Here is a 27,500-nt window from a genome sequence, read left to right as displayed (position 1 = left end):
ACCTGCTGGTTAACAATAAGACTGAGACCTACTGGTTAACAATAAGACTGAGACCTGCTGGTTAACAATAAGACTGAGACCTGCTGGTTAACAATAAGACTGAGACCTGCTGGTTAACAATAAGACTGAGACCTGCTGGTTAACAATAAGACTGAGACCTACTGGTTAACAATAAGACTGAGACCTACTGGTTAACAATAAGACTGAGACCTGCTGGTTAACAATAAGACAGACCTGCTGGTTAACAATAAGACTGAGACCTACTGGTTAACAATAAGACTGAGACCTGCTGGTTAACAATAAGACAGACCTGCTGGTTAACAATAAGACTGAGACCTACTGGTTAACAATAAGACTGAGACCTGCTGGTTAACAATAAGACTGAGACCTACTGGTTAACAATAAGACCTGCTGGTTACAATAAGACAGACCTGCTGGTTAACAATAAGACTGAGACCTGCTGGTTAACAATAAGACTGAGACCTGCTGGTTAACAATAAGACTGAGACCTGCTGGTTAACAATAAGACTGAGACCTGCTGGTTAACAATAAGACAGACCTGCTGGTTAACAATAAGACTGAGACCTGCTGGTTAACAATAAGACTGACCTGCTGGTTAACAATAAGACTGAGACCTGCTGGTTAACAATAAGACTGAGACCTGCTGGTTAACAATAAGACAGACCTGCTGGTTAACAATAAGACTGAGACCTACTGGTTAACAATAAGACTGAGACCTACTGGTTAACAATAAGACTGAGACCTGCTGGTTAACAATAAGACTGAGACCTGCTGGTTAACAATAAGACTGAGACCTGCTGGTTAACAATAAGACAGACCTACTGGTTAACAATAAGACTGAGACCTGCTGGTTAACAATAAGACTGAGACCTGCTGGTTAACAATAAGACTGACCTGCTGGTTAACAATAAGACTGAGACCTGCTGGTTAACAATAAGACTGAGACCTGCTGGTTAACAATAAGACTGACCTGCTGGTTAACAATAAGACAGACCTGCTGGTTAACAATAAGACTGAGACCTGCTGGTTAACAATAAGACTGACCCTGCTGGTTAACAATAAGACTGACCTGCTGGTTAACAATAAGACTGAGACCTGCTGGTTAACAATAAGACTGAGACCTGCTGGTTAACAATAAGACTGACCTGCTGGTTAACAATAAGACTGAGACCTGTGGTTAACAATAAGACTGAGACCTGCTGGTTAACAATAAGACTGAGACCTGCTGGTTAACAATAAGACTGAGACCTGCTGGTTAACAATAAGACTGACCTGCTGGTTAACAATAAGACTGAGACCTGCTGGTTAACAATAAGACTGAGACCTGCTGGTTAACAATAAGACTGAGACCTGCTGGTTAACAATAAGACTGAGACCTGCTGGTTAACAATAAGACTGAGACCTGCTGGTTAACAATAAGACTGAGACCTGCTGGTTAACAATAAGACTGAGACCTGCTGGTTAACAATAAGACAGACCTGCTGGTTAACAATAAGACTGAGACCTGCTGGTTAACAATAAGACTGAGACCTGCTGGTTAACAATAAGACTGAGACCTGCTGGTTAACAATAAGACTGAGACCTGCTGGTTAACAATAAGACAGACCTGCTGGTTAACAATAAGACAGACCTGCTGGTTAACAATAAGACTGAGACCTGCTGGTTAACAATAAGACTGAGACCTGCTGGTTAACAATAAGACTGAGACCTGCTGGTTAACAATAAGACTGACCTGCTGGTTAACAATAAGACAGACCTGCTGGTTAACAATAAGACTGAGACCTGCTGGTTAACAATAAGACTGAGACCTGCTGGTTAACAATAAGACTGACCTGCTGGTTAACAATAAGACTGACCTGCTGGTTAACAATAAGACAGACCTGCTGGTTAACAATAAGACTGACCTGCTGGTTAACAATAAGACTGAGACCTGCTGGTTAACAATAAGACTGAGACCTGCTGGTTAACAATAAGACAGACCTGCTGGTTAACAATAAGACTGAGACCTGCTGGTTAACAATAAGACTGACCTGCTGGTTAACAATAAGACAGACCTGCTGGTTAACAATAAGACTGACCTGCTGGTTAACAATAAGACTGAGACCTGCTGGTTAACAATAAGACAGACCTGCTGGTTAACAATAAGACTGAGACCTGCTGGTTAACAATAAGACTGAGACCTGCTGGTTAACAATAAGACAGACCTGCTGGTTAACAATAAGACTGAGACCTGCTGGTTAACAATAAGACTGACCTGCTGGTTAACAATAAGACTGAGACCTGCTGGTTAACAATAAGACAGACCTGCTGGTTAACAATAAGACAGACCTGCTGGTTAACAATAAGACTGAGACCTGCTGGTTAACAATAAGACTGAGACCTGCTGGTTAACAATAAGACTGAGACCTGCTGGTTAACAATAAGACTGAGACCTGCTGGTTAACAATAAGACTGAGACCTGCTGGTTAACAATAAGACTGAGACCTGCTGGTTAACAATAAGACAGACCTGCTGGTTAACAATAAGACTGAGACCTGCTGGTTAACAATAAGACTGAGACCTGCTGGTTAACAATAAGACTGACCTGCTGGTTAACAATAAGACAGACCTGCTGGTTAACAATAAGACTGAGACCTGCTGGTTAACAATAAGACTGACCTGACCTGACTGGTTAACAATAAGACTGACCTGCTGGTTAACAATAAGACTGAGACCTGCTGGTTAACAATAAGACTGAGACCTACTGGTTAACAATAAGACTGACCTGCTGGTTAACAATAAGACTGACCTGCTGGTTAACAATAAGACTGAGACCTGCTGGTTAACAATAAGACTGAGACCTGCTGGTTAACAATAAGACTGAGACCTGCTGGTTAACAATAAGACTGACCTGCTGGTTAACAATAAGACTGAGACCTGCTGGTTAACAATAAGACTGACCTGCTGGTTAACAATAAGACTGACCTGCTGGTTAACAATAAGACTGACCTGCTGGTTAACAATAAGACTGAGACCTGCTGGTTAACAATAAGACTGACCTGCTGGTTAACAATAAGACTGAGACCTACTGGTTAACAATAAGACTGAGACCTACTGGTTAACAATAAGACTGACCTGCTGGTTAACAATAAGACTGACCTGCTGGTTAACAATAAGACTGAGACCTGCTGGTTAACAATAAGACTGAGACCTGCTGGTTAACAATAAGACTGAGACCTGCTGGTTAACAATAAGACTGACCTACTGGTTAACAATAAGACTGAGACCTGCTGGTTAACAATAAGACTGAGACCTGCTGGTTAACAATAAGACTGACCTCACAATGACAGTGAGGACTTCCAGATGCTGCTAGAGGAGATGAGTCACTGTTCTGTTACCTCCCCCAGACAAAGAGAGATAAACACACACACACACACACACACACACACACACACCCCCAGACACACACACACACACACACACACACACACACACACACACACACACACACACACAAGAGTGTAATGTCTAGTGGTCCTCATAGCAAGAGGCTCTCCTCTCCCTAATGGTCCTGTAGCAGCAGGAGAGAAGGCTGCTGTACCACATGCTAATAGTATTACCATATCTATTACTACCCTACTGAAGAGACACTTCCCATTGATTTACAGCACTCTGAAAAAACCCTGCGCTGCTCAAAACTCAAATAAATACTGCAAGATGATTCTCCTCTCTGGCTCTATAAACCCATGGAAGCACAGAATGCTCATAAAGATAAACACATCTTACAGTCATATTTGATAGCGTGAAAGCGACGCAATATAGAATATATTATTATCAGGAAACAAATGAAAGGAATAGGACACTCACACTGAATGTAAAATAGACATATGTGAACTACAGTATGTGAACTACAGTGTGTAAACTAACTACAGTATGTTAACTACCGTATGTAAACTAACTACAGTATGTAAACTACAGTGTGTTAACTACAGTATGTAAACTAACTACAGTATGTTAACTACCGTATGTAAACTACAGTATGTAAACTACCACAGTGTGTAAACTACAGTATGTAAACTACCTACAGTATGTAAACTACTGTGTGTAAACTACAGTATGTAAACTACAGTGTGTAAACTACAGTATGTAAACTACAGTATGTAAACTACAGTGTGTAAACTACAGTATGTGAACTAACTACAGTATGTAAATTACAGTATGTAAACTAACTACAGTATGTAAACTACAGTGTGTTAACTACCGTATGTAAACTACAGTGTGTAAACTACCGTATGTAAACTACCGTATGTAAACTAACTACAGTGTGTTAACTACAGTGTGTTAACTACCGTATGTAAACTAACTACAGTATGTAAACTACAGTGTGTTAACTACCGTGTGTAAACTAACTACAGTGTGTTAACTACTGTATAAACTAACTACAGTGTGTAAACTACAGTGTGTTAACTACAGTGTGTAAACTAACTACAGTATGTGTAAACTACAGTATGTAAACTACTACAGTATGTAAACTAACTACAGTATGTAATCTACAGTGTGTTAACTACCGTATGTAAACTAACTACAGTATGTAAACTATAGTGTGTTAACTACCATATGTAAACTAACTACAGTATGTAAACTACAGTATGTAAACTACCTACAGTATGTAAACTACTGTGTGTTAACTAACTACAGTATGTAAACTACAGTATGTAAACTACAGCATGTATGTAACTACAGTATGTAAACTACCTACAGTATGTAAACTACCTACAGTGTGTAAACTACAGTATGTAAACTAACTACAGTATGTAAACTACAGTATGTAAACTACAGTATGTAAACTACAGTGTGTTAAACTACAGTATGTAAACTACAGTATGTAAACTACAGTATGTAAACTACTACAGTGTAAACTACAGTATGTAAACTACACAGTGTGTAAACTACAGTATGTAAACTACCTACAGTATGTAAACTACAGTGTGTAAACTACCTACAGTATGTAAACTACAGTGTGTAAACTACAGTGTGTAAACTACAGTGTGTAAACTACAGTGTGTAAACTACAGTATGTAAACTACAGTATGTAACTAACTACAGTATGTAAATTACAGTATGTAAACTAACACCGTATGTAAACTACAGTGTGTTAACTACACGTATGTAAACTACAGTGTGTTAACTACAGTATGTAAACTACCATATGTAAACTAACTACAGTATGTAAACTGCAGTATGTAAACTAACTACCGTATGTAAACTAACTACAGTGTGTAAACTACAGTGTGTAAACTACAGTATGTAAACTACAGTATGTTAACTACAGTGTGTAAACTAACTACAGTGTGTTAACTACAGTGTGTAAACTACAGTGTGTTAACTACAGTGTGTAAACTAACTACAGTATGTAAACTACAGTGTGTTAACTACAGTCCTACTGGTCCTTTATCTAGTGTATTCCAAACACTACCCTGTTCTCTATACTGATTGGTTGATTGATCCCATGGGTTAACTGGTATGTCCTACTATACTGATTGGTAACTACAGTATGTAAACTAACTACAGTATGTTCTCTATACTGTGTGTTCCCAACTCTGGTATGTCCTCTATACTGATTGGTATGATCCAATAGGGCTCTGGTCTGTTCTCTATACTGATTGGTAGAGTGATCCCATAGGGCTCTGTCTGTCCTCTATACTGATTGGTAGTGATCCCTACTCTGGTCTGTTCTCTATACTGATTGGTAGAGTGATCCAATAGGGCTCTGGTCTGTTCTCTATACTGATTGGTAGAGTGATCCCAACTCTGGTCTGTCCTCTATACTGATTGGTAGTGATCCCATGGGAATCAGTGGTCTGTTCTCTATACTGATTGGTAGAGTGATCCAATAAACTCTGGTCAGTCCTCTATACTGATTGTGAGTGATCCCATAGGGCTCTGGTCTGTCCTCTATACTGATTGGTAGAGTGATCCCATAGGGCTCTGGTCTGTCCTCTATACTGATTGGTAGAGTGATCCCATAGGGCTCTGGTTGTTCTCTATACTGATTGGTAGAGTGATCCCAACTCTGGTATGTCCTCTATACTGATTGGTAAGTGATCCCATAGGTCTCTGGTCTGTCCTCTATACTGATTGGTAGAGTGATCCATAAACTACTCTGGTCTGTCCTCTATACTGATTGGTAGAGTGATCCCATAGGGCTCTGGTCTGTCCTCTATACTGATTGTAGAGTGATACCATAGGGCTCTGGTCTGTTCTCTATACTGATTGGTAGAGTGATACCATAGGGCTCTGGGCTATCCTCTATACTGATTGGTGAGTGATCCCATAGGGCTCTGGTCTGTCCTCTATACTGATTGGTAGAGTAATCCCATAGGGCTAACTGGTCTGTATGTATACTGATTGGTAGAGTGATACCATAGGGCTCTGGTCTGTTCTCTATACTGATTGGTAGAGTGATCCCATAGGGCTCTGGTCTGTTCTCTATACTGATTGGTAGAGTGATCCCATAGGGTATGTGTTCTCTATACTGATTGGTAGAGTGATCCCAGTGTGTTAACTACTGGTGTGTCCTCTATACTGATTGGTAGAGTGATCCCATAGGACTACTGGTCTGTCCTCTATACTGATTGGTAGAGTGATCCCATAGTAAACTCTGGTCTGTCCTCTATACTGATTGGTAGAGTGATCCCAAGGGCTCTGGTCTGTCCTCTATACTGATTGGTAGAGTGATCCCATAGGGCTCTGGTCTGTCCTCTATACTGATTGGTAGAGTGATCCCATAGGGCTCTGGTCTGTCCTCTATACTGATTGGTAGAGTGATCCCATAGGGCTCTGGTCTGTCCTCTATACTGATTGGTAGAGTGATCCCATAGGGCTCTGGTCTGTCCTCTATACTGATTGGTAGAGTGATCCCATAGGGCTCTGGTCTGTCCTCTATACTGATTGGTAGAGTGATCCCATAGAACTCTGGTCTGTCCTCTATACTGATTGGTAGAGTGATCCCATAGGGCTCTGGTCTGTCCTCTATACTGATTGGTAGAGTGATCCCATAGGGCTCTGGTCTGTTCTCTATACTGATTGGTAGAGTGATCCCATAGGCTCTGGTCTGTCCTCTATACTGATTGGTAGAGTGATCCCATAGGGCTCTGGTCTGTCCTCTATACTGATTGGTAGAGTGATCCCATAGGGCCTCTGGTCTGTCCTCTATACTGATTGGTAGAGTGATCCCATAGGGCTCTGGTCTGTTCTCTATACTGATTGGTAGAGTGATCCCATAGGGCTCTGGTCTGTCCTCTATACTGATTGGTAGAGTGATCCCATAGGGCTCTGGTCTGTCCTCTATACTGATTGGTAGAGTGATCCCATAGGTCTCTGGTCTGTTCTCTATACTGATTGGTAGAGTGATCCCATAGGGCTCTGGTCTGTCCTCTATACTGATTGGTAGAGTGATCCCATAGGGCTCTGGTCTGTTCTCTATACTGATTGGTAGAGTGATCCCATAGGGCTCTGGTCTGTCCTCTATACTGATTGGTAGAGTGATCCCATAGGGCTCTGGTCTGTTCTCTATACTGATTGGTAGAGTGATCCCATAGGGCTCTGGTCTGTCCTCTATACTGATTGGTAGAGTGATCCCATAGGGCTCTGGTCTGTTCTCTATACTGATTGGTAGAGTGATCCCATAGAACTCTGGTCTGTCCTCTATACTGATTGGTAGAGTGATCCCATAGGGCTCTGGTCTGTTCTCTATACTGATTGGTAGAGTGATCCCATAGGGCTCTGGTCTGTCCTCTATACTGATTGGTAGAGTGATCCCATAGGTCTCTGGTGGAGGAAAGTCATATCACTGTGGCTGATATAATTCAATGAGACACGTACAGCACGCGCAGACATATTATTAGAACGGTGTGTGTGTGTTTGAGGACAGAGTTCGCGTGTGTGTGTGTGTGTGTGTGTGGGGGGGGGGGGGCTGCGGTGGAACACTACTGTTAGCCCTGACACACACACACACACGCTCAAACCGTTAGCCCAGGACACACACACTCAAACCGTTAGCCCACGACACACACACACACGTACCAATGTGACCAATATAAAGACAATCTAAGCAATTATGTGAAAATGAACAGAGCACAGTCTAGTAATCACTCTACACCCTACATCCTGCTGGGTCTTCTACATCCTGCTGGGTCTTCTACATCCTGCTGGATCGTCTACTTCCTGCTGGATCTTCTACATCCTGCTGGGTCCTATATCCTGCTGGGTCTTCTACATCGTGTTGGGTCTCCTACATCTTGCTGGAACTTCTACATCCTGCTGGGTCTCCTACATCCTGCTGGGTCTTCTACATCCTGCTGGATCTTCTACATCCTGCTGGGTCTCCTACATCCTGCTGGGTCCTACATCCTGCTGGGTCTTCTACATCCTGCTGGGTATTCTACATCCTGCTGGGTATTCTACATCCTGCTGGGTCTTCTACATCCTGCTGGGTCTTCTACATCCTGCTGGGTCTCCTACATCCTGCTGGGTCTCCTACATCCTGCTGGGTCTTCTACATCCTACTGGGTCTCCTACATCCTGCTGGATCTTCTACATCCTGCTGGGTCCTACATCCTGCTGGGTCTTCTACATCCTGCTGGGTCTTCTACATCCTGCTGGGTCTCCTACATCCTGCTGGGTCTTCTACATCGTGTTGGGTCTCCTACATCCTGCTGGAACTTCTACATCCTGCTGGGTCTTCTACATCCTGCTGGGTCTTCTACATCCTGCTGGATATTCTACATCCTGCTGGGTCTCCTACATCCTGCTGGGTCCTACATCCTGCTGGGTCTTCTACATCCTGCTGGGTATTCTACATCCTGCTGGGTCTCCTACATCCTGCTGGGTCTCCTACATCCTGCTGGGTCTTCTACATCCTGCTGGGTCTCCTACATCCTGCTGGGTCTCCTACATCCTGCTGGGTCTTCTACATCCTACTGGGTCTCCTACATCCTGCTGGATCTTCTACATCCTGCTGGGTCCTACATCCTGCTGGGTCTTCTACATCCTGCTGGGTCTTCTACATCCTACTGGGTCTCCTACATCCTGCTGGGTCTTCTACATCCTGCTGGGTCTTCTACATCCTGCTGGGTCTCCTACATCCTGCTGGGTCTCCTACATCCTGCTGGATCTTCTACATCCTGCTGGGTCTCCTACATCCTGCTGGGTCTTCTACATCCTGCTGGGTCTCCTACATCCTGCTGGGTCTCCTACATCCTGCTGGGTCTTCTACATCCTACTGGGTCTCCTACATCCTGCTGGATCTTCTACATCCTGCTGGGTCTTCTACATCCTGCTGGGTCTTCTACATCCTACTGGGTCTCCTACATCCTGCTGGGTCTTCTACATCCTGCTGGGTCTTCTACATCCTGCTGGGTCTCCTACATCCTACTGGGTCTCCTACATCCTGCTGGATCTTCTACATCCTGCTGGGTCCTACATCCTGCTGGGTCCTACATCCTGCTGGGTCTTCTACATCCTACTGGGTCTCCTACATCCTGCTGGGTCCTACATCCTGCTGGGTCCTACATCCTGCTGGGTCTTCTACATCCTACTGGGTCTCCTACATCCTAGGTCTGGTCTTCCACAGACTGATGAATCTAGTTACAACAGAAAGAGGTCTGCTTTTCTACAGACTGATGAATCTAGTTTCAACAGAAAGAGGCCTTGCACAGTAACTAGGTAATTGCAAATAGAAAATGAACTGGAAAAAAACATCACAACAGTAAATCCAATCCCAGAAAAAACATCTCATATAAAGCATTATGCACAAGGAGCAGCACGAACATTGTGGGTATGCTGTCCACGTGTGTGTGTGTGCACGAGTGTGTGTGTGCATGAGTGTGTGTGTGTGCGAGTGTGTGTGTGCTTGTGTGCCTGTGTGCTTGTGCTTGTGTGTGTGTGTGTGTGTGTGTGTGTGTGTGTGTGTGTGTGTGTGTGTGTGTGTGCGTGCGTGCGTGCGTGCGTGCGTGCGTGTGTGCGTGTATATGAATGCATGAGTGTGTGTGTGGCTAGGAGTCAGTGAGTATTAGCAGTGATGGGGGATCCAGCGGAGAGAGAAGGAGGGGAGAGGGGGAAATCAATACTCCATTTAAAAGTCAGCTCCAGACCAATCTACAGCAGGCCGCCGTTCCAAGCATCTTAACACACACATAGTGTTGGACCTTCATTAAATCTGCTCCTACAATAATCTCCTCTGACCCAAAGAAAGGTGGAAGAGAGAGGGAGAGAACAGGGGAGGGAGATAGGGGGAGAGCAGGGGAGGTAGAGAGACTGGGGTGGGTGGAGAGAGAGAGAGAGGGGGAGAAGAGAGGGAGGGAGAGAGAGAGCAATAGAGAGAGAGAGAGATAGAGAGAGAGAGGGAGGGAGAGAGAGAGCAATAGAGAGAGAGAGAGAGATAGATAGGGAGGGAGGGAGGGAGGTGTGCCATACAATATATATATATATTATTCTGCAGTATTTGTGGATACCTTTTTATTTTTATGAAAATCCACTTAACACTGGATCACCTCTTCGGTACCTGCAAGGACAAAGTTTCAGCTCTCAACTGAGTCATTTCCTGATTAGTCTAAAATAGACTGATGGCAGCCTACTGCTGACCAGAGGCTCTTTTCTAAACTAGTGCACTACAAAGGGAATAGAATTCCATTTGGGATGCAAGCGACTGGTCACACTGAAGATGTAACGGAGCAACTTCAAAACGTCTGTTTCATTCCGATCTCTCCAAAAAAGAAGAACAACAACAGTGTCCATGAGAAAAACAGCTCATTTTTCCGTCAGTGTCTATGAACGGGGACAACAGCTTTCTTCAATGCTGATGAGTTTCTTGGAAAAATCCCTCAGAGAAACTCTTAATCAGAGACTGTTTTCATAGAAGAAACTGTGAAAAATCTGTGTTTCTTTCCTGAGGCGCCATGCAGGAATCCATTTACCCATCCTACATTATCTACCTCTCTGTATCCTACATTATCTACCTCTGCATCCTACATTATCTACCTCTCTGCATCCTACATTATCTACCTCTCTGTATCCTACATTATCTACCTCTGCATCCTACATTATATACCTCTCTTCATTCTACATTATCTACCTCTCTGCATCCTACATTATCTACCTCCACCTCTCTGCATCCTACATTATCTACCTCTCTGCATCCTACATTATCTACCTCTACCTCTCTGCATCCTACATTATCTACCTCTCTGCATCCTACATTATCTACCTCTACCTTTCTGTATCCTACATTATCTACCTCTACCTCTCTGCATCCTACATTATCTACCTCTCTGCATCCTACATTATCTACCTCTCTGCATCCTACATTATCTACCTCTCTGCATCCTACATTATCTACCTCTACCTCTCTGCATCCTACATTATCTACCTCTACCTCTCTGCATCCTACATTATCTACCCCCACCTCTCTGCATCCTACATTATCTACCTCTACCTCTCTGCATCCTACATTATCTACCTCTACCTCTCTGCATCCTACATTATCTACCTCCACCTCTCTGCATCCTACATTATCTACCTCTCTGCATCCTACATTATCTAACTCTACCTTTCTGTATCCTACATGATCTACCTCTACCTCTCTGCATCCTACATTATCTACCTCTACCTCTCTGCATCCTACATTATCTACCTCTACCTCTCTGCATCCTACATTATCTACCTCTACCTTTCTGTATCCTACATTATCTACCTCTACCTCTCTGCATCCTACATTATCTACCTCTACCTCTCTGCATCCTACATTATCTACCTCTACCTCTCTGCATCCTACATTATCTACCTCTGCATCCTACATTATCTACCTCTACCTTTCTGTATCCTACATTATCTACCTCTACCTCTCTGCATCCTACATTATCTACCTCTCTGCATCCTACATTATCTACCTCTCTGCATCCTACATTATCTACCTCTACCTCTCTGTATCCTACATTATCTACCTCTACCTCTCTGCATCCTACATTATCTACCTCTCTGCATCCTACATTATCTACCTCTCTGCATATTACATTATCTACCTCTACCTCTCTGCATCCTACATTATCTACATCTACATCTCTGCATCCTACATTATCTACCTCCACCTCTGCATCCTACATTATCTACCTCTACCTCTCTGTATCCTACATTATCTACCTCTACCTCTCTGCATCCTACATTATCTACCTCTCTGCATCCTACATTATCTACCTCTACCTTTCTGTATCCTACATTATCTACCTCTACCTCTCTGCATCCTACATTATCTACCTCCACCTCTCTACATACTACATTATCTACCTCTACCTCTCTGCATCCTACATTATCTACCTCTACCTCTCTGCATCCTACATTATCTACCTCTCTGCATCCTACATTATCTACCTCTACCTCTCTGCATCCTACATTATCTAACTCTACCTATCTGCATTCTACATTATCTACCTCTACCTCTCTGCATTCTACATTATCTACCTCTACCTCTCTGCATCCTACATTATCTACCTCTACCTCTCTGCATCCTACATTATCTACCTCTGCATCCTACATTATCTACCTCTACCTCTCTGCATCCTACATTATCTAACTCTACCTTTCTGTATCCTACATTATCTACCTCTACCTCTCTGCATCCTACATTATCTACCTCTACCTCTCTGCATTCTACATTATCTACCTCTACCTCTCTGCATTCTACATTATCTACCTCTACCTCTCTGCATCCTACATTATCTACCTCTACCTCTCTGCATTCTACATTATCTACCTCCACCTCTCTGCATCCTACATTATCTACCTCTACCTCTCTGCATCCTACATTATCTACCTCTACCTCTCTGCATTCTACATTATCTACCTCTACCTCTGCATTCTACATTATCTACCTCTACCTCTCTGCATCCTACATTATCTACCTCTACCTCTCTGCATCCTACATTATCTACCTCTCTGCATCCTACATTATCTACCTCTACCTCTCTGCATCCTACATTATCTAACTCTACCTCTCTGTATCCTACATTATCTACCTCTACCTCTCTGCATCCTACATTATCTACCTCTACCTCTCTGCATTCTACATTATCTACCTCTACCTCTCTGCATTCTACATTATCTACCTCTACCTCTCTGCATCCTACATTATCTACCTCTACCTCTCTGCATTCTACATTATCTACCTCCACCTCTCTGCATCCTACATTATCTACCTCTACCTCTCTGCATCCTACATTATCTACCTCTACCTCTCTGCATCCTACATTATCTACCTCTCTGCATCCTACATTATCTACCTCTCTGCATATTACATTATCTACCTCTACCTCTCTGCATCCTACATTATCTACATCTACATCTCTGCATCCTACATTATCTACCTCCACCTCTCTGCATCCTACATTATCTAACTCTACCTCTCTGTATCCTACATTATCTACCTCTACCTCTCTGCATCCTACATTATCTACCTCTCTGCATCCTACATTATCTACCTCTACCTTTCTGTATCCTACATTATCTACCTCTACCTCTGCATCCTACATTATCTACCTCTACCTCTCTGCATTCTACATTATCTACCTCTACCTCTCTGCATTCTACATTATCTACCTCTACCTCTGCATCCTACATTATCTACCTCTACCTCTCTGCATTCTACATTATCTACCTCCACCTCTCTGCATCCTACATTATCTACCTCTACCTCTCTGCATCCTACATTATCTACCTCTACCTCTCTGCATTCTACATTATCTACCTCTACCTCTCTGCATCCTACATTATCTACCTCTACCTCTCTGCATCCTACATTATCTACCTCTACCTCTCTGCATCCTACATTATCTACCTCTCTGCATCCTACATTATCTACATCTACCTCTCTGCATCCTACATTATCTACCTCTACCTCTCTGTATCCTACATTATCTACCTCTACCTCTCTGCATCCTACATTATCTACCTCTACCTCTCTGCATTCTACATTATCTACCTCTACCTCTCTGCATTCTACATTATCTACCTCTACCTCTCTGCATCCTACATTATCTACCTCTACCTCTCTGCATTCTACATTATCTACCTCCACCTCTCTGCATCCTACATTATCTACCTCTACCTCTCTGCATCCTACATTATCTACCTCTACCTCTCTGCATCCTACATTATCTACCTCTCTGCATCCTACATTATCTACCTCTCTGCATCCTACATTATCTAACTCTACCTCTCTGCATCCTACATTATCTACCTCTACCTCTCTGCATCCTACATTATCTACCTCCACCTCTCTGCATCCTACATTATCTAACTCTACCTCTCTGCATCCTACATTATCTACCTCCACCTCTCTACATGCTACATTATCTACCTCCACCTCTCTACATGCTACATTATCTACCTCCACCTCTCTGCATCCTACATTATCTACCTCTACCTCTCTGCATCCTACATTATCTACCTCTACCTCTCTGCATCCTACATTATCTACCTCTACCTTTCTGTATCCTACATTATCTACCTCTCTGCATCCTACATTATCTAACTCTACCTTTCTGTATCCTATATTATCTACCTCTACCTCTCTGCATCCTACATTATCTACCTCTACCTTTCTGTATCCTACATTATCTACCTCTACCTCTCTGCATCCTACATTATCTACCTCCACCTCTCTACATGCTACATTATCTACCTCTACCTCTCTGCATCCTACATTATCCACCTCTACCTCTCTGCATCCTACATTATCTACCTCTACCTCTCTGCATCCTACATTATCTACCTCTCCCACTCTGCATCTACATTATCTACCTCTACATCTCTACATCCTGAAGTATCTACCTCTACCTCTCTGCAGCCTACATTATCTACCTCTACCTCTCTGCATTCTACATTATCTACCTCTCTGCATCCTACATTATCTACCTCTCCCACTCTGCATCTACATTATCTACCTCTACATCTCTGCATCCTACATTATCTAACTCTACCTCTCTGCATCCTACATTATCTACCTCCACCTCTCTACATGCTACATTATCTACCTCCACCTCTCTGCATCCTACATTATCTACCTCTACCTCTCTGCATCCTACATTATCTACCTCTACCTTTCTGTATCCTACATTATCTACCTCTCTGCATCCTACATTATCTAACTCTACCTTTCTGTATCCTATATTATCTACCTCTACCTCTCTGCATCCTACATTATCTACCTCTACCTTTCTGTATCCTACATTATCTACCTCTACCTCTCTGCATCCTACATTATCCACCTCTACCTCTCTGCATCCTACATTATCTACCTCTACCTCTCTGCATTCTACATTATCTACCTCTCTGCATCCTACATTATCTACCTCTCCCACTCTGCATCTACATTATCTACCTCTACATCTCTACATCCTGAAGTATCTACCTCTACCTCTCTGCAGCCTACATTATCTACCTCTACCTCTCTGCATCCTACATTATCTACATCTACCTCTCTGCATTCTACATTATCTACCTCTCTGCATCCTACATTATCTACCTCTCCCACTCTGCATCTACATTATCTACCTCTACATCTCTGCATCCTAAATGGCACCATTGTCCCTATGTAGTGCACTACTTTTCACCATAACCCTATGACCTCAATGGCACCCTATTCCCTATGGGCCTTGGTCAACAGTAGTGCACTACATAGGGAATAGGGGGCCATTTGGGACTCATCACCGGCATCAAAACCATGGCTATATCACACATCAGATTAAAGCAATCTGATTGAATCCCTAATGAATCCAGAAAGAGATTGTGAATGAGGATATTCCTCTGAAAGGAGAGGCAGCGTATGAACAGAACAAATGCGAGAGAATGAATGTGTGTATGTGCGTGTGTGTGTTTGTGCGTACGTGCATGTGTATGTATATATACGATGATATATCAAGGACAATGTACAAACTTGACTGAATGGCTACACAGAACAATAACACACACACACACACACACTTTAGAAGGTTGAGGACTAAGCGTTCGTCGTTGTTTACCTACTGTATCACAGCTATTGTATCAACACACACCATGTTTGTGATGTTATCATCAGGTTGCCTAGTAACGTCTTTGTTCATTATGAACTATGATGGAATACAAACTGAATGTAATTACAGACTCGTTATCAGAACGATCCACTGAGGGGGATGTTGACGCACAACCACGTTTCAACCACGTTTCAACGCAGGTCACAGATCATATTAAACCATATTCAACTATCCAACCAGTCATAGTCAACCATATTCACAACCTTATTCACCCATTCATAACTAAATGAATCAATTTATAGTGATATTCACTCATTCACAGTCATATTCAGTTGGTTCTGAGCTTGCTCCCGAGTGGTGCAGCAGTCTAAGGCACTGCATCTCAGTGCTAGAGCCGTCACTACAGACCCTGGTTCGATTCCAGGCTTTATCACAACTGGCTGTGATTGGGAGTCCCTATTATACCCCGTTACACCCTGTTACACCCTGTTACAACCTGTTATAACCTGTTACACCCTGTTACAACCTGTTACACCATGTTACACCCTGTTACAACCTGTTACAACCTGTTACACCATGTTATACCCCGTTACACCCTGTTACACCCCGTTACACCCCGTTACACCCTGTTACACCCTGTTATAACCTGTTACACCCTGTTACACCCCGTTACACCCCGTTACACCCCGTTATAACCTGTTATAACCTGTTACAACCTGTTACACCCTGTTACACCCTGTTACACCCTGTTACACCCCGTTACACCCTGTTATACCCCGTTATACCCTGTTACACCCCGTTACACCCTGTTACACTCTGTTATACCCTGTTATACCCCGTTACACCCTGTTACACCCTGTTATAACCTGTTATACCCCTTTACACCCTGTTACACCCTGTTACACCCCTGTTACACCCTGTTACACCCTGTTATACCCTGTTACAACCTGTTACACCCTGTTGCACCCTGTTATACCCTGTTATAACCTGTTACACCCTATTATACCCTGTTACACCCAGTTATAACCTGTTACACCCTGCTACACCCTATTATACCCTGTTACACCCTGTTACACCCTGTTACAACCTGTTACAACCTGTTACACCCTGTTACACCCTGTTATACCCTGTTATAACCTGTTACACCCTGCTACACCCTATTATACCTTGTTACATCCTGTTATACCCTGTTACACCCTATTATACCCTATTATACCCTGTTACACCCAGTTATACCCTGTTACACCCTGCTACACCCTATTATACCCTGTTACATCCTGTTATACTCTGTTACACCCTGCTACACCCTATTATACCTTGTTACATCCTGTTATACTCTGTTACACCCTGCTACACCCTATTATACCCTGTTACACCCAGTTATAACCTGTTACACCCTGCTACACCCTATTATACCCTGTTATACCCTGTTATAACCTGTTACACCCTGCTACACCCTATTATACCCTGTTACATCCTGTTATACTCTGTTACACCCTGCTACACCCTATTATACCCTGTTACACCCTGTTACACCCTGTTATAACCTGTTACACCCTAGTATACCCTATTACACCCTGTTACACCCTATTATACCCTATTACACCCCACGTTAAACCCCGTTACACCATGTTATACCCCGTTACACCCTGTTGTACCCTGTTACACCCTGTTATACCCTATTATAACCTGTTACACCCTGTTATACACTAGTATAACCTGTTACAACCTGTTATACCTGTTACACCCTGTTACATCCTATTATAACCTCTTACACCCTATTATAACATGTTACACCCTGTTATACCCTGTTACACCCTGTTATAAACTGGGTGGTTTGAGCCCTGAATACTGACTGGCTGAGGTATATGGTATATCAGATCGTATACCATGGGTATGACAAAAAACATTTCTTGTTACTGCTCTAATTGGGTTGGTAACCAGTTTATTATAGAAATACAACAGTTTGTGGTATATGGCCAATATACCCAGGCACTCCGTGTTGCGTCGTGCTTAAGAACAGCCCTTAGCTGTGGTATATTGCCACTCAGAGAAGGAGTGATCGATGTTATTCCCTGTTACACCCCGTTACACCCTGATATACCTCATTACACCCTGTTACACCCTGTTATACTCTGTTATACCCTGTGATACCCGTTACACCCTGTTATACCCTGTTATACTCTGTTACACCCCGTTATACTCTGTTGCACCCTGTTATACCCTGTTATACCCCGTTTCACCCCGTTATACTCTGTTACACCTTGTTATACTCTGTTACACCCTGTTACACCCCGTTATACTCTGTTATACCCCGTTATACTCTGTTACACCCTGTTACACCCCGTTACACCCTGTTATACCCCGTTATACTCTGATACACCCTGTTATACTCTGTTACACCCTGTTACACCCCCGTTACACCCTGTTATACCCGTTACACCCGATATATCCCGTTACACCCTGTTACATCAAGTTATACCCCGATACGCTCTGTTATACCCCGTTACACCCCGATATACCCGTTACACCCTGTTATACTCTGTTATACCCTGTGATACCCTGTTACACCCTGTTATACCCTGTTATACTCTGTTACACCCGTTATACTCTGTTACACCCTGTTATACCCCGTTATACCCCGTTTCACCCCGTTATACTCTGTTACACCCCGTTATACTCTGTTATACCCGTTATACCCTGTTATACCCTGTTAAACCCCGTTATACCCTGTTACACCCCGTTATACCCCTGTTATACCCTGTTATACCCTGTTAAACCCCGTTATACTCTGATATGTCCCTTTTCATCTCGCCCCCTCTCAATTAAATTCCATTCCATTCAAAGGGTTATATTTGCATGGGAAACATGTTCACATTGCCAAAGCAAGTGAAATCTCTCTCTCTCCCTCTCTCCCCTTCTGAGTGTTTGCTCCTCCCTCTCCCTCTCTCTCCTTCTGAGTGTTTGCTCCTCCCTCTCCCTCTCTCTCCCCTTCTGAGTGTTTGCTCCTCTCTCTCCCTCCCCTCTCTCTCCCCTCTCTGAGTGTTTGCTCCTCTCTCTCCCTCCCTCTCTCTCCCTCTCTGAGTGTTTGCTCCTCTCTCTCCCTCTCTCCCCTTCTGAGTGTTTGCTCCTCTCTCTCCCTCCCTCTCTCTCCCTCTCTGAGTGTTTATCCCCCTCTCCCTCCTCCCTTTCTCTCCCTTTTCTCTCATCCTCTGAGTGTTTATCCCTCTCTCCCTCCCTCTCTCTCCCTCCCTCTCTCCTTCTGAGTGTTTGCTCCTCTCTCTCCCTCCCCTCTCTCCTTCTCTGTCTCAATACCCATCTCTCTCCCTCCCCTCTCCTTCTCTGAGTGTTTAACTCTCAAGCTGAGCTAGACAGCTACATTCAGCTGTCTCCCTTTCTCTCCCTCTCCTCCCCCGCTCTCTTTCTCCCTCCTGCCCTCTTTCTCTGTGTTGCAGTGTTTACCTCTCACAGTACGACAGACAGCTACATATAGAGAGATATTCAGGGCTTCTGCCTTCTACTGTTTGGGCACACTACAGTGTCTGCAGCTGCTTGTCTGCCTGCCTGCCTGTCTCTCTCTCTCTTCTTCCTGTCTTTCTCCTCTCTCTCTCCATTGTAGCATTTGCCTCTCATAGTAAGACTGGCAGCTAAAGAGGTATTGAGGTCCTGGGCACAAAAGCAGGACAGTGTTTGCAGCTGCTTGTCTGCCTGCCTCTCTTCCTGCCTCTCTGCCGTCTCTTCCTCATTCTCTGCCTGGTTTTCTGCCTGCCTGTCTACTTGCCTCTCTGCCTCTCTCTCTGCCTGCTTGCCTACCTCTCTCTTTGCCTGCCTCTCTCTCTGCCTGCCTGTTTGCCTGCCTGCCTGTCTCTCTGCCTCTATCTGTCTGTCCAGGAAACTGTATTTAGAGGCTGCTTCTAATGTCGACCTGATTCTGATCCTCACAGCTAGTACTTCTAGAGAGAGAGAGAGAGAGAGAGAGAGAGAGAGAGAGAGAGGGAGAGAGGTAGAGACAGAGAGAGAGAGGTAGAGAGGAGAGAGAGAGGTAGAGAGGAGAGAGAGGTAGAGAGAGAGGAAGAGAGAGAGAGAGAGAGGCAGAGAGAGAGAGAGAGGTAGAGAGGAGAGAGAGGTAGAGAGAGAGGTAGGTAGAGTGAGATAGAGAGGTAGGTAGAGAGAGAGAGGTGGAGGAGAGAGAGAGAGGTAGAGAGGAGAGAGAGAGGTAGAGGAGAGAGAGAGAGGTAGAGAGGAGAGAGAGAGGTAGAGAGGAGAGAGAGAGGTAGAGAGGAGAGAGAGGTAGAGAGGAGAGAGAGAGGTAGAGAGGAAGGAGAGAGAGAGAGAGGTAGGTAGAGAGGTAGGTAGAGTGAGATAGAGAGGTAGGTAGAGAGAGAGAGAGCGAGGTAGAGAGGAGAGAGAGAGAGAGGTAGAGAGAGAGAGTAGAGAGAGAGAGAGAGTAGAGAGAGAGGTAGAGAGAGAGAGGTAGAGAGAGAGAGAGAGGTAGAGAGAGGTAGAGAGAGAGAGTAGGTAGAGAGAGAGAGAGGTAGAGAGAGAGAGGTAGAGAGGAGAGAGAGAGGTAGAGAGGGAGAGAGAGGTAGAGAGGAGAGAGAGAGAGAGAGAGGTAGAGAGAGAGGTAGGTAGAGTGAGATAGAGAGGTAGGTAGAGAGAGAGAGAGAGGTAGAGAGGAGAGAGAGGGAGGAGAGAGGTAGAGAGAGAGAGTAGAGAGAGAGAGAGGTAGAGAGAGAGAGGTAGAGAGAGAGAGAGAGAGAGAGAGAGAGAGAGAGAGAGGTAGAGAGAGGTGAGGTAGAGAGGTAGAGAGAGAGAGAGAGGTAGAGAGAGAGAGAGAGAGGTAGAGAGAGAGAGAGAGAGGTAGAGAGAGAGAGAGAGAGAGGTAGAGAGAGAGAGAGAGAGAGGTAGAGAGAGAGAGAGAGGTAGAGAGAGAGAGGTAGAGAGAGAGGTAGAGAGAGAGGTAGAGAGAGAGAGGTAGAGAGAGAGAGGTAGAGAGAGAGAGGTAGAGAGAGAGTTAGAGAGAGAGAGAGGTAGAGAGAGAGAGAGGTAGAGAGAGAGAGAGGTAGATAGAGAGAGGTAGATGAGAGAGAGAGAGGTAGAGAGAGAGAGAGAGAGGTAGAGAGAGAGAGGGAGGTAGAGAGAGAGAGAGAGAGAGGTAGAGAGAGAGAGAGAGAGTATTCTGAGCTGCACTCCCTAACCTCCTGCCAAATGTATGACCATATTAGAGACACATATTTCCCTCAGATTACACAGATACACATAGAATTCAAAACAAACCCAATTTTGATAAACTCCAATATCTATTGGGTGAAATACCACAGTGTGACATCACAGCAGCAAGATGTGTGACCTGTTAGCACAAGAAAAGGGCAACCTGTGAAGAACAAGAACCATTGTAAATACAACCCATATTTATGTTTATTTATTTTCTCTTTTGTACTTTAACCATTTGCACATCGTTACAACACTATATATAAACATAATATGACATTTGTAATGTCTATTCTTTTGGAACTTTAAGAGTGTAACATTTACTGTTAATTTTTGTTGTTTATTTAGAGAGGGGGGATGGTAAAAGCGAGAGAGGGATTGAATGAGAGACAGGGAGAGTTAGGAGAGATAAGGAAAGAGACAGAATGAGAGAGTTAAGTGTGAGGAGAGATAAAGCGAGTCAGACATAGTAGACAGTGAGTTAACAAACTAGTTCCCCCTGGCTCCAACAATATATTTAACTGGTACTTGAGCCAGAGGGACCATACAGCAGTGTGCGTGTGTGTGTGTGTGTGTGTGTGTGTGCTCTCACTCAAAGAGAGTACCACCTGCTGAGAAAGGAAATCTCTAGAAATAAACTATGACAAGGACAATGGGAGGAGCTACGGGGATAATCATGTCCTAATTAGTCAGCAACAACCAGGAAGTAAGTAGGACAAACCAGGAAATAGAACAGGGATACAGAGACAGATACAGTACCTGGCAGAAGCCTTACACAGTCCCTTTCTATTCCATGAGACATGCTGATGCTACTGAAACAAACCAGAACAATAATAATGCTTTCACTAGTGCATCATTGCTGTACATCGGCGACTAAACACAAGGACAAAACATGTGACAGACTGCCTGTTTCACACAGGTCCGTGGTGCAAATGAAACCACAAGTCCTGCTCAGGCTGGGTGTAGTAAACTGCCTGTTTCACACAGGTCCGTGGTGCAAATGAAACCACAACAAGTCCTGCTCAGGCTGGGTGTAGTAAACTGCCTGTTTCACACAGGTCCGTGGTGCAAATGAAACCACAACAAGTCCTGCTCAGGCTGGGTGTAGTAAACTGCTGTTTCACACAGGTCCGTGGTGCAAATGAAACCACAACAAGTCCAGCTCAGGCTGGGTGTAGTAAACTGGCTGTTTCACACAGGTCCGTGGTGCAAATTAAACCACAACAAGTCCAGCCTCAGGCTGGGTGTAGTAAACTGCCTGTTTCACACAGGTCCGTGGTGCAAATGAAACCACAACAAGTCCAGCCTCAGGCTGGGTGTAGTAAACTGGCTGTTTCACACAGGTCCGTGGTGCAAATGAAACCACAACAAGTCCTGCTCAGGCTGGGTGTAGTAAAGGGGCTCCAGCACTGTTGTCCACCTGTCACAGATTAGATTAGTCCAGAGAAGAGGATTATCTCCCAAAACACATTGCAAAGAAGTCACCTACTGCAGTTTAGTACACACACACACACACACACACACACACACACACACACACTCTCTCTCCTTCATCTAATGATGACTCATCTCATCACTGTATTATTTTATTAGGATACTTGCTTTAGAGTTGCTCTTATTTCTTGGCGATACACTCTGTTGAAGCTGTTGCTACGGTGTCCTTATTTATGTTTCTGTTTTGTTGTGAACAGTATCTAATGAGGTAGTTGTCTACAGTAGAGTTCTGTTCTGTTTTGAACAGTCTCTAATGAGGTAGTTGTCTACAGTAGAGTTCTGATCTGTTGTGAACAGTCTCTAATGAGGTAGTTGTCTACAGTAGAGTTCTGATCTGTTGTGAACAGTCTCTAATGAGGTAGTTGTCTACAGTAGAGTTCTGATCTGTTTTGAACAGTATCTAATGAGATAGTTGTCTACAGTAGAGTTCTGTTCTGTTTTGAACAGTATCTAATGAGATAGTTGTCTACAGTAGAGTTATGTTCTGTTTTGAAAAGTCTAATGAGGTAGTTGTCTACAGTAGAGTTCTGTTTTCCTGTTGTGGATCCAGACTTTGCCTTCGTCCCAAATGGCACCCTATTCCCTACATTGTGCACTGCTCGATAGGGTACGATTTGGGACATGGATGCAGACGTTTTATCCCTGCATAATGCCTCCTCTGTTTAATCTAAAGACATCAATTCTGTTGAGGGCCATTGCTTGGCTGTGAGGGTAGTGAGATATTCAAATGATATCATTTCCATAATGTGGCTAATTATCTGAGTATTGGTGAATGGAATACTGAGAGGAAATCTTTAGCACACACGGCCATCTCCCCCTCCTCCATCACACACCCACACGGCCATCTCCCCTCCTCCATCTCACACCCACACACACACACACACACACGGCCATCTCCCCTCCTCCATCTCACACCCACACACACACACACACACACACACACACACACACACGCCATCTTTTCCATCTCCTGCTGTTATTCACAGTCATTTACACACACACACACACACACACACACACACACAGTCCAAATACAGAGGCTATAAAATAAACAGTCAAAATAGGAAATGATTCTGCATGTGTTTTCATCATCATATTTCTGCCCTACAGTGCACCCTGTGCATTTAACAACACAGTCCCATCTCCACTACCTGCAGTTTACTAAATACTATTTCCCCTGGATTTGATCAAATCGTCTGCATGACAAATAGTCTCGTCCATGCATTAAAAAATAAAGTCTCAGCCTTTAATAGACTTGACCAAATAATCCTTTAACAGGGTTGTAAAAACAGGGCTGTGTTATTGTGAGAGGCTGTCTGCTACACTATGTATTGACACAACAGGAGGCTGCTGGTTGGTACAATATGTATTGACTCAGCCGGGGGCTGCTGGTTGGTACACTATGTATTGACTCAGCAGGAGGCTGCTGGTTGGTACACTATGTATTGACTCAGCAGGAGGCTGCTGGTTGGTACACTATGTATTGACTCAGCAGGAGGCTGCTGGTTGGTACACTATGTATTGACTCAGCCGGAGGCTGCTGGTTGGTACACTATGTATTGACTCAGCCGGAGGCTGCTAGTTGGTACACTATGTATTGACTCAGCAGGAGACTGCTGGTTGGTACACCATGTATTGACTCAGCAGGAGGCTATTGGTTGGTACACTATGTATTGACTCAGCCGGAGGCTGCTGGTTGGTACACAGTACAGATCTGATACGTGTGCCTGTTTAGGGCTGTGTGTGTGTGCATGTGTGTGAGTGTGTGTGTGTGTGTGGTTTCTGGCTGTGTGTGTGTGCGTGTGTGCTTAGGGCTGTTTGCGTGTGCGTGTGTTTGGGGCGTGGTACAGACCTTAGGGACAGACCTCTGAAAGCTGTAGACTCACTAACAACAATAACATTAGATCGTGACTCAGCCATTTATAACGCACAGTCACAACCCTCAGAGATTACCTTTTAAACAACAAACATTTTAGTGTGTTTATCTCTTGAAAACCCCTGACATGACCTCTCTCTCTAATTGGCTCGATGTGATCTGTGAGGATTTGAGGAGGGGCGGAGACTACAACAGACCACCTTAGGGAATACGTTGGGGTGGCTGCTAACTCAGTGTTTACCCTACAGTTTTAATAGACAGGCTGCCTCACAGCCATCGGCCGAGCTCTGTTCCCTTAGCACTCCACTGAAAATGACCATAGGACAGACTGATATCACCCAGCCTCTCTACCTCTCTACCTCTACCTCTACCTCTCTCTACCTCTCTACCTACCTCTCTCTACCTCTCTACCTCTACCTCTCTACCTCTCTCTACCTCTACCTCTCTCTACCTCTCTCTACCTCTACCTCTACCTCTCTCGTGTGTGTGTTACAGCCTGGACACATTAAAATAGATAAAATTGAGATGTTTTGTCACTGGCTTACACACAACCCATAACATCAAAGTGGAATTATATTTTATATAATTATATTTCAATAAATATTCAACCCCTTCAGGAGTAAAAAATGTGCTTAACAAGTCACGTAATAAGTTGCATGGACTCCGTGTGCAATAACAGTGTTAAACATGATTTTTGGAATGACTACCTCATCTCTGTACCCCACACATACAAATATCTGTAAGTTCCCTCAGTCAAGCAGTGAATTTCAAACATTGATTCAACCACAAATACCTGGGAGGTTTTCCAATGCCTCACAAAGAGGGCACCTATTGGTAGATGGGTAAAAATGTAATGGTGTATCAATACACCCAGTCACTACAAAGATACAGGCGTCCTTCTGAACTCAGTTGCCGGAGAGGAAGGAAACCACTCTGGGATTTCACCATGAGGACAATGGCTACTTTAAAACAGGTGCGGAGTTTAATGACTGAGATGGATCAACAACATTATAGTTACTCTACAATACCAACCTAAATGACAGAGTGAAAGGAAGAAAGCCTGTATAGAATAAACATATTCTAAAACATGCTTCCTGTTTGCAAAAGGTGCACTAAAGTAATACTGAAAAGCAATTAACTTTGTCCTGATTACAAAGTGTTATGTTACGGGCAATTCCAATACAACACATTACTGAGCACCACTCTCCATATTTTCAAACATAGTGGTGTCTGCATCATGTTATGGGTATGCTTATAATGTCGTTAAGGACTGGGGAGTTTTTCAGGATAAAAAAAGAAACAGAATGGAGCTAAGCACAGGTAAACTCCTAGAGGAAAACCTGGTTCAGTCTGAGTTCCACCAGACACTGGGCGTTGAATTCACCAGCAGGACAATAAACTAAAACACAATCCCAACTCTACACTGGAGTTGCTTATCAAAAACATAGTGAATGTTCTTGAGTGGTCCGAGACTACAGTTTTGACATAAATCTACTTGACAATCTATGGCAAAACCTAAAAATGGCTGTCTAGCAATGATCAACAATTAATGTGACAGAGCTTGAAGAATGTTGAAAAGGATAATGGCAAATGTTGCACAATAAGCTTTTAGAAACTTACCCAGAAAGACTCAACAGCAGTAATCGCTGCCAAAGATGCTTCTACAAAGTATTGACTCAGAGGTGTGAATACTATATAAATTAGATATCTGTCTTAAATTTCCAAAATGTACAAACACAACAATAACAGCGGAACACAAATCACTTGCATAGACAACCCTGTGTGATCAATGCAGAGGTAGTTAGGGTCAAGTTTGTCTGATCAATTTTCTCACTAATAATTTCCGATGAACATAGCACACACACACACACACACACACACACACACACACACACACACACACACACACACACACACACACACACACCCCCTCCTCACAGCCATATTACAAGCCATGATGATGTTAACTCCAATAATGTGCATTCCAATCATGTATTTCAGTAATCACTATTAATCTAACGTTCAGTTAACCAGGGGCACCCAGGGTCAGATTTACTAGGCGTTTGCACTTTTCACGCCTCAGAGGAAAATTAAACATTGCAGATAAGCTTGGGAGGTGAAAATAATTGATGAAGGTAAAGTGTAATTAAGATGAAGTCTAGGGCAGATGGAGAGTGTTATGGTGCCAGTGCTTAGTTAGTGGTAAGTAAGGGCTTAGCACAGTAAATGTGACTCACTATTGTAGCCAGTTGGTCTGTGTGTTGGGATAAGAGAGGAGCCTGGGTCATTCCCTAGTGTCTGTGTGTTGGGATAAGAGGGGCCTGGGTCTTCACTGGTGTCTGTGTGTTGGGATAAGAGGGGCCTGGGTCGTTCCCTGGTGTCTGTGTGTTGGGATAAGAGGAGCCTGGGTCGTTCCCTGGTGACTGTGTGTTGGGATAAGAGGGGCCTGGGTCGTTCCCTGGTGTCTGTGTGTTGGGATAAGAGGGGCCTGGGTCGTTCCCTGGTGTCTGTGTGTTGGGATAAGAGGAGCCTGGGTCATTCCCTGGTGTCTGTGTGTCTGTGTGTTGGGATAAGAGGGGCCTGGGTCGTTCCCTGGTGTCTGTGTTGGGATAAGAGAGCCTGGAGTGGTTTCCTTGGTGTCTGTGTGTCTGTGTGTTGGGATAAGAGGGCCTGGGTCGTTCCCTGGTGTCTGTGTGTTGGGATAAGAGGGGCCTGGAGTCGTTCCCTGGTGTCTGTGTGTTGGGATAAGAGGAGCCTGGAGTCGTTCCCTGGTGCCTGTGTGTTGGGATAAGGAGAGGGAGTGGGTCGTTCCCTGGTGTCTGTGTGTTGGGATAAGAGGAGCCTGGGTCGTTCCC

General features: G+C 44.0%; 1 protein-coding gene across 1 annotated transcript in view; it reads left to right on the top strand.

The window, feature by feature from the left end:
• LOC135542929 (dystrophin-like) overlaps positions 1-27,500 on the top strand; it is a gene marked incomplete at its 5' end in the record, with an annotated part of 841,859 nt that overhangs the window by 747,228 nt on the left and 67,131 nt on the right.

Source organism: Oncorhynchus masou, chromosome 7 (assembly GCF_036934945.1).
Source record: "Oncorhynchus masou masou isolate Uvic2021 chromosome 7, UVic_Omas_1.1, whole genome shotgun sequence".
In the NCBI taxonomy this organism is placed as follows: domain Eukaryota; kingdom Metazoa; phylum Chordata; class Actinopteri; order Salmoniformes; family Salmonidae; genus Oncorhynchus; species Oncorhynchus masou.
Note: the sequence above shows the minus strand (reverse complement) of the source record. Positions and strands in the feature narration are given on the sequence as shown.